This window comes from Tamandua tetradactyla, chromosome 14, assembly GCF_023851605.1.
Source record: "Tamandua tetradactyla isolate mTamTet1 chromosome 14, mTamTet1.pri, whole genome shotgun sequence".
NCBI classification, from domain to species: Eukaryota; Metazoa; Chordata; class Mammalia; order Pilosa; family Myrmecophagidae; genus Tamandua; species Tamandua tetradactyla.
The window spans coordinates 66,854,533-66,862,568 of NC_135340.1; positions in this window are offsets into that span (position 1 = coordinate 66,854,533).

Consider the following 8,036-nt stretch of genomic DNA (forward strand, 5'->3'; position numbering starts at 1 on the left):
CCAAAAGGAAAAAGAAGCCAGCTTGAAGAGACTCCCACTGGCCAAATTTAGGACAATTTGAGCATCAAACTAATGACAATAGTGGATTACAAAACAAAATAGGAATTCCTTAGCCAATATGGCTATAAATAAATATCTAAATTGGAAGTTTTATGAAAAATGGGATATTTACATAGCCTCAAAATACTTCTCAACAACATACCTAATTACAGAGAAAAAAAGGGAACTTTATAGTGGAAAAACCTGGTAAACATCACCTTAAGTTTTTAAAGTTAACATCAAAAGAGATGGAACAAATTGAAATTGTATGCCATGTATTAAGAGGCAATGAGAACACTGTATCACTTCTCCAATATTTATACCAATGATGCATAACCTGAATCTAATCATGAAAAACACCAGATAAACGCAAATTGAGGGGAATTTTACAAAAATAAGTGCTCTGTAATCTTGAAAAGTGTCAAGGTCATGAAAATAATGGAAAAATTGAAGATCTTTTCAAGATTGAAGGAGACTGAAGAGCCATAACAAATAAATAAACTACATGATTTCTGGACAGGATCCTTTTATTATAAAAAGGTCATTATTGGAACCATTAAGAAAATGTGTATGGGATCTGATGATTAGATAATAGTAATATATCAGTATTAAATTCTTGATTTTGATGTCTGTATTGTGGTTTAGATGAATGTTCTCATTAGTAAGAAATGCATACTAAAGTATGTGGGAGTGATGGGGCATTTTCACTGTTTGAAAGAAACAGACTCTGAGTCAGAGTTTAGTGTTCAGGATGTTTATTAGAGAGTGCCCTTGGGATAAAAACCTGTGGAAGGGAAAATGGGGGGGCAGGAGTGGGTAGAGGGAGAAGCAAGCTGTGCAGGCCCAGCAGCCATGACTGACCCACTGAGAAGCCATGGAGCTGAAATGGCCTGTGTGATCGTTTGAAGCTATTTGTACCCCAGAAAAGTATGCTCTTAAAGTTAATTTATTCCTGTGGGTGTGGCCCCATTGTAAGTAGGCTTTTTTGGTGAATAGGATCTTTTATTTTTAAAAATATTTTTATTGACACATCTTCACACACATACATTCCATATATGGTGTACAATCACTGGCTCACAATATCATTACATACTTCTGTATTCATCACTATGATCATTTTTTAGAACGTTTGTATCACCCCAGAAAAAGAAATAAAAAGAAAAAACATACATCCCATACCTTATCCCTTACCCCTCCCTCTCATTGACCACTAATATTTCCATCAATACCCAATTTATTTTATCCCTTACCCCCCATTATTTATTTTTTTATCCATATTTCTTTTACTCATCTGTCCATTCCCTCAATAAAAGCATCATCAGACACAAGGTTTTCACAATCACACAGTCACATTGTAAAAGTTATATCTTTATACAATTGTCTTCAAGAACCAAGGCTACTGGAACGCAGCTCAATAGTTTCAGATAATTCCCTCCAGTCACTCTAATACATCATAAACTAAAAAGGGATATCTATATAATGCATAAGAATAACTTCCAGCGTAACCTCTTGACTCTGTTTGAAATCACTTAGCCACTGAAACTTTATTTTGTCTCATTTCTCTCTTACCCCTTTTGATCAAGAAGCCTTTCTGAAACCCTTGACGCCAGATCCTGGCTCAACCCAGGAGTTCTGTCCCATGTTTCCAGGCAGATTTACACCCTAGGAGTCATGTCCAACGTAGGGGGGAGAAAAGTGAGTTCACTTGCTGAGTTAGCTTAGAAGGAGAAGCCATACCTGAGCAATAAAAGAGGTTCTCTGGGGGTTACTCTTAGGCATAATTTTAAGTAGGCTTAGCCTATTCTTTGCAGGAATAAGTTTCAAAGGGGCGAACCCCAAGATCGGGGGCCAAGCCTATTTAGTTGTTCCCACTACTTGTGAGAATATCAGACATTCTCCAAATGGGGAAGTTGAATATTTTCCCCTTTCTCCCCAGTCCCCCAAGGGGACTTTGCAAATACTTCTTTCTTCACTGTTCAAATTACTCTGGGATAAACAGGGCAGGTGAATAGGATCTTAAAATGTGATCCACTTCATTAAAAGTGGGTCTTAATCTTCTTACTGGAGTCCTTTATAAGAGAATAAAATTCAGACAGAGAGAAAGAAAAGCCGTGGAAGCAAGACGCTGAAAGCAATGAAACCAGAAGAGAAGGGAGAGAACAGCTGATGCTGCCATGTGCCTTGACATGAGACAGAGAAATCCAGGATCACCAGCAGCCAGTCTTCAGGAATAAGGTATTGTGTTGATGACACCTTGATTTGAACATTTTCACAGCCTCAGAACTGTAATCTTGTAAGCTAACAAATTTCTGTTACTGAAAGCCAACCCATTTTATGGTATCTGCTTTCGGGGGCCTAGCAAACTGGAACAGCCTATAAGAGTTGTCCCATATCAGACTGAAATGGTTGAGCTTTTAAAACCATACGTTTTTTCAGTCATGGATGTGGGTTCTCCTGAAAAGACTGAAAGCTTAAGTGATGTAGATCTCTGATGCTTTGGGAGCTGATAACTGAAGGCTGTCTGTTAACAGTACTCCAAGCAGCAGGGATAAGAAGTCCTTCCTTAAAAAGAAATGGTGGTATAAGTACATGGGACCTTGAGTAGGACATGAGATTTTGTTGGTTTTTCCAGAGTGATGCCCTGATAAATCCCAGAGTGATTTGAACAGTGAATAAAAAAGTATTTGCAAAGTTCCCTTTGGGGGATGGTGAGAAAGGGGGAAAATTCAACTTCCCCAAGTTGAATTCTTGATATTCTCACAAGCAGTGCAAACAACCAAAGCTATAGGCTGAACCCCCAATCTTGGGTTTGTTCATATGAAACTTAACCCCACAAAGGATAGGTCAAGCTTATTTACAATTAGGCCTATGAGTCATCCCCAGGAGAGCCTCTTTTGGTGCTCAGATGTGGCCTCTCTCTCCAACCAACACAACAAGCAAACTCACCACCCTACCCCTGTCTACGTGGGACATGACTCCCAGGGGTGTGGAACTTCCTGGCAACATGAGACAGAAATCCTGGAATGAGCTGAGACTCAGCACCAAGGGATTGAGAAAAACTTATTGACCAATAGGGGGAAGAGTGAAGTGAGACAAAATAAAGTGTCAATGGCTGAGAGATTCCAAACAGAGTCAAGAGGTTATCTTGGAGGTTATTCTTACGCATTAAATAGATATCACCTTGTTAGTCAAGACGTAGTGGAAGGGCTGGAGGGAACTGCCTGAAAATGTAGAGCTGTGTTCCAATAGCCATGTTTCTTGAAGATGATTGTATAATGATAAAGCTTTCACAGTGTGACTGTGTGATTGTGAAAACCTTGTGTCTGATGCTCCTTTTATCTACTTTATCAACAGATGAGTAAAACATATGGAATAAAGATGAATAATAAGGGGAACAAATGTTAAAATAAATTTAGATTAAATGCTAGTGATCAATGAAAGGGAGGAGTAAGGGGTATGGTATATATGAATTTTTTTGTTTTCTTTTTATTTCTTTTTCTGAATTGATGCAAATGTTCCAAGAAATGATCACGATGATGAACATGCAACTATGTGATGATATTGTGAATTACTGATTATATATGTAGAACGGAATGATCAAAAGTTAATGTTTGTGTTTGTTTGGTATCTTAAAAAAAATTTTAAAAAAAAGGAAATGCTGGTGGTTCATCTCTGCATTCTTATCCTGTACTGTTCTTGGATCCTTCCTTATATATGTTTGAAGAGTAGCTTTTCCAGGATTCTGTTGGGCCTCTTTTCCTGAGGAAACTTAGGAGAAGAATGTTTGTAGTGCAACTATAACCCCCTCTGCCGCATCTGGTCTTAGAGCTGCAACCGAAACTTACTGCCTCTACTGTTCTAAGTTCTTCTCACCCTCAACTACCATCTCTCTTGGCCTCAGTTAGTTATCTTTGGGCATGATCTGGACTGTCATCCAAGGAAGGTCTGAGTTCTTTATCATCATCCCCTTCTGCATGGTACACTTATTATCACAAGGGAATAACAAAGGGCATCCAAGTACATCATCTGGGTACCAAATATTTCTCCCTACTCCCATTAACCGAACTTCTTTTGATGATCTGGCTCAACGCCCCTGCCAAGATTTACTCCTCTATTTCTAGCCTGCTTGTGCCTGGATATGAGGAACCCAAAGTGCCCTGGCAGCAGCTTTAGCTAGTAATTCAAAAAGAATTCTTCTGTGTATCCTAGTGGAAATATTCCCCTTTTAGGAACCAAAGCCTCTAATCCTGTAGAATCCAGAATAGCAGAGACCAGAAGCATAAATTGCTCAAGGAGTCACTGGGAGAGACAAAAGTAGAACCATAGTTACGTCCTTTTGCTTCCCAAACCCATGTATTCTTCCTTTTAGGCACAATCCAGTACCCTATAAAGGTCTTGGATTCAATGTATTTAATGAATCCTAAAGGATGGCATTCCATCCTTACAGCTTATTGCATCTGATCTGGCACTTCAGCTGTTCATTCAGGAAGCCATTCCAATGCTCTGTCAGGCCACCAGCTTCAGGGTGGTGCATTAGGTGATATGGATCAGTAGAAATTATATAGGGTGGTGTTTGAGTTTCTCAGGTGCTAAAATAAATACCATTCAATGGGTTGGCTTAACAACAGAAATTTATTGTTCATGGTTTCAGAGGCTAGAGTACATCAGAGATACTTCTGGGGTCAGTTTCTTCTGGCTGGCTAGAAATCTTTGGGGTTCCTTGGCTTTTCTGTCACATGGGAATGCACATGGTGGCATCTTCTCCTTTGTCTTCCAAGTTCTAAGGACTTCTAGTTTCTGGCTTCTCCCTGTGACTTCTTTCTCTGTGTCCAATTTCCTCTGCTTATAAGGACTTCAGCCATATTGGGTTAAGGCCCACCCTCATTATCAGTTTTGGCACACCTTAACTGATAACATCTTCAAAGTTCCTACTTACAAATGGTTTCATACTCACAGAACTATGGGTAGGGATGTGAACATGCCTTTTTCAGGGGACATGAGTCGATCCCCAGCAATGGCTTTTTAAAAAACTAATTCTGTAAAGTCTATGTTCTTTGTCATGTGTGGCCACTGAAGTCTCTGTTAGCTTAGTGATAAGCCAATGATTAGATGGAGATTTCCTTAAATGCCTGGAAACAATAAGGCAGTTTGCAACTCTGCCTTAGCCTTTATTTCCTGTTTGTATGGAGCCTCAAAGTCAGGTAGAGGGTAGACTGTAGAGCCTTCTAAGGTTTTCCTGCACATGTGCACAGCCATAGCTATGTACTTGGCCGTATGCATGCAGTGGCTTTCTAGGCTCCTGGAATAAAGCCCAAACTTTTTAAAGCATCCTATGGATAACTCATTCCCAACTTTTCTTTTTAAGCTTTTAAGTTTGTTTATTGTTTGACCCAACTGTTATCCACTGCTTCAGACAGCCATGATGTTAAATAGGTGTTACTGATTGTTTTCAACAAATGGCCCTGGGGAAAAGGCAGTTCACACTGGATTACCTTCAAGTTAGGTCAAGTAAAGATAGGTCTTGCAAGTGGGGTCTTCTAGGGAAACACAGGCCAAATACCACAATTCTCAGGGAATGAGGCTTAGAAGAAGGTCCAATATCATTTTTCCCTAATGTGAATGTCGATATGTTCATTTTCAAGGGTACAGAAGAACTGGGGAGGAATATGGGGGTAGGGCAAGATAAAATGCCACATAGCTTGCTGTTCTTTTGAAATTAAACTTTTTTTTTAAAACAAAAATATTCCCTAGATTGCTGCAAGATTTTTGTTAATCTACAGAGTCCTAAAAAGTTTGATTCTGGAAAAAAAAGAAAAAGTTTGATTCTGACAATTTTTGTCAGTGTTCCTGTTGCTTTCTTGGAAGGAAACATTTTGAGTAACTCATTCCACTTTTTCTGATGTCCTGGACATTTTTCATTTTATGTACTTAGTTGTTTAATGCCTTTTCTGTAGTGGATGTTCTAAGGTGGGCATTAACATTGAAAAAAGATCTTCATACTTTGTGTCCATTACTATATGTCCAACCACATGACTTTACCCAAAACCCCCTTTTCCCTGATCTTCTAATCTTTCTCCTTCCAGCCCCCCTGGAGCAGACAGCCAAGTCACTGAACATGGTCAATAAGTCTATGTATATTGAAATCTTGGTGCACTTCTACCACACAAAATGGATGAGTAGGTACACTACCTTTGCCCATCGGATCTCCTTCAGCATTGCTTTCAAGGCCACTGCTGACTGGGCTGTAGTGCAACCAGTTTTGGCTTATAACACACCTACTCATCCAACTCATTCATAAACAAAGCACATGTTTATGGCCTTTTCCCTTCATCATGAGGTGGTCATAGGTGTTAGTTGAGACAGAAGTGAGGATGCAACAACTGTAGATGATATGGGGGTCTTGGATACCTGTTCACGCAACATTTTTGTGTCCTTTACCCATCTGTGCTTGATTCCAAATGTACCACTTCTTACAATGGATTGCTACTGGGCCTACCCAATCTTAAGATGGGGTCTAATTAAATACAACTCATGATGGGGAGTTATGGATGCATGGTAACTTAAGAGTCTCATCATCAGGTGCTCTATCTCTTCCAGGGCCCAGAATCATGCTAAGTGTTGCTTTTCAAAAGTCTTTCAATTATCCATTGGAGATGGCATGGCCTTGTTCCATAACACTGTAGACTGTATTGTGATTCTTCCGTTGGACTTGTCAGAGCCTCCATAGAGTTTTTTTTTTTTTTTATATCACTGAGAACTGTAAGATCATAACGTTCCAGGTCATATAGTCCAAGCAGAATAGATGCCTGCACTGCAGCCTGGAACTGCTGCAGAGCCCTTTCTTGCCCTGGACCTTACTCAAACCTGGCAGACTTTTATTTCTAAAATAAAAATTTAGAAATAAATTTTTATTTATTTTATTTTTGGGAAAACATTTCCAAGTGTGGAATATGCTTTCTACAGAACTCAAGGAGGCCTACTAGCCATTGTGCTTTTTCTTCTTGTTGAGATGATATAATTTGTCTTTTACTTTGGATGGGATATCCCAGCCCACCCCTGTCCACTAGGCTTCTAAACATTTTATTATGTCAGGTCCCTGATTCTTCATAGGGTTTTTCTCCCACTCACTGGAACACATATATTTCACTAAGAACTCTACCTGATAGCCACTTCTTACTAATTCAATCTAATTAGTGCAATGTCATAGATATTAGGAGTGTGGTGGATCAATGTAATAGTCTGTGGAATGTCTAGATGTTCCAGATCTCTTCAGACTGTATTATTGCAAAGGGTGGGAGAAAACATAGCCCTAGGGAAAAATTGAAATAATACTTTTGTCCATTTTAATTTAAATATGAAGTGTTTCTGATCCTCTTTTCTGATAGGGACGGAATAGCATTATAAAAACTTGGTTGGTATTTTTCTCCAGTTCTTGAGGGGAGGTTACCTCTGACTATTTGGAATTTCCTGTGATAGTTTCTTTTGTTATTTGTGGTGGGCCCAGAACCACATCCGAAAGATGATTTGCTGCCCTTAGACCATACCCGTAGTCTTAGGACGATGCCTGGCCTAGCATGTTCAGTTAACTCTGTCAACTTGGACCCTAAGTCTTCCAATCCTAGATATGTTGAGTTTCTCCAGTGCACAGTTACTCAAGTAAACAGCCACAGGTTCCATTATAGAAGGAAGGGGAAATCATCACTGTGTATACTTGCTGTGGTGTGGCAGGACCCTTCCTTCTAGAGATCTGGCATCTCCTTCACTCAAGTAAATTGTGGATTTGTAAACAAGCTCAAGAAAAAACTGGACAATATATTTTGACCTGTAATTGGGGCTTCCTGATCTTTTGTTCCTGTTTTCTTTTTTTTTTTTTGCATGGGCAGGCACTGGGAATTGAACCCGGGTCCCCGGCATGGCAGGTGAGAACTCTGCCACTGAGCCACCTTCACACCCTCACCTGTTTTCTTTTGATTCAAAAGCCTTTTTGGCTGCCCATC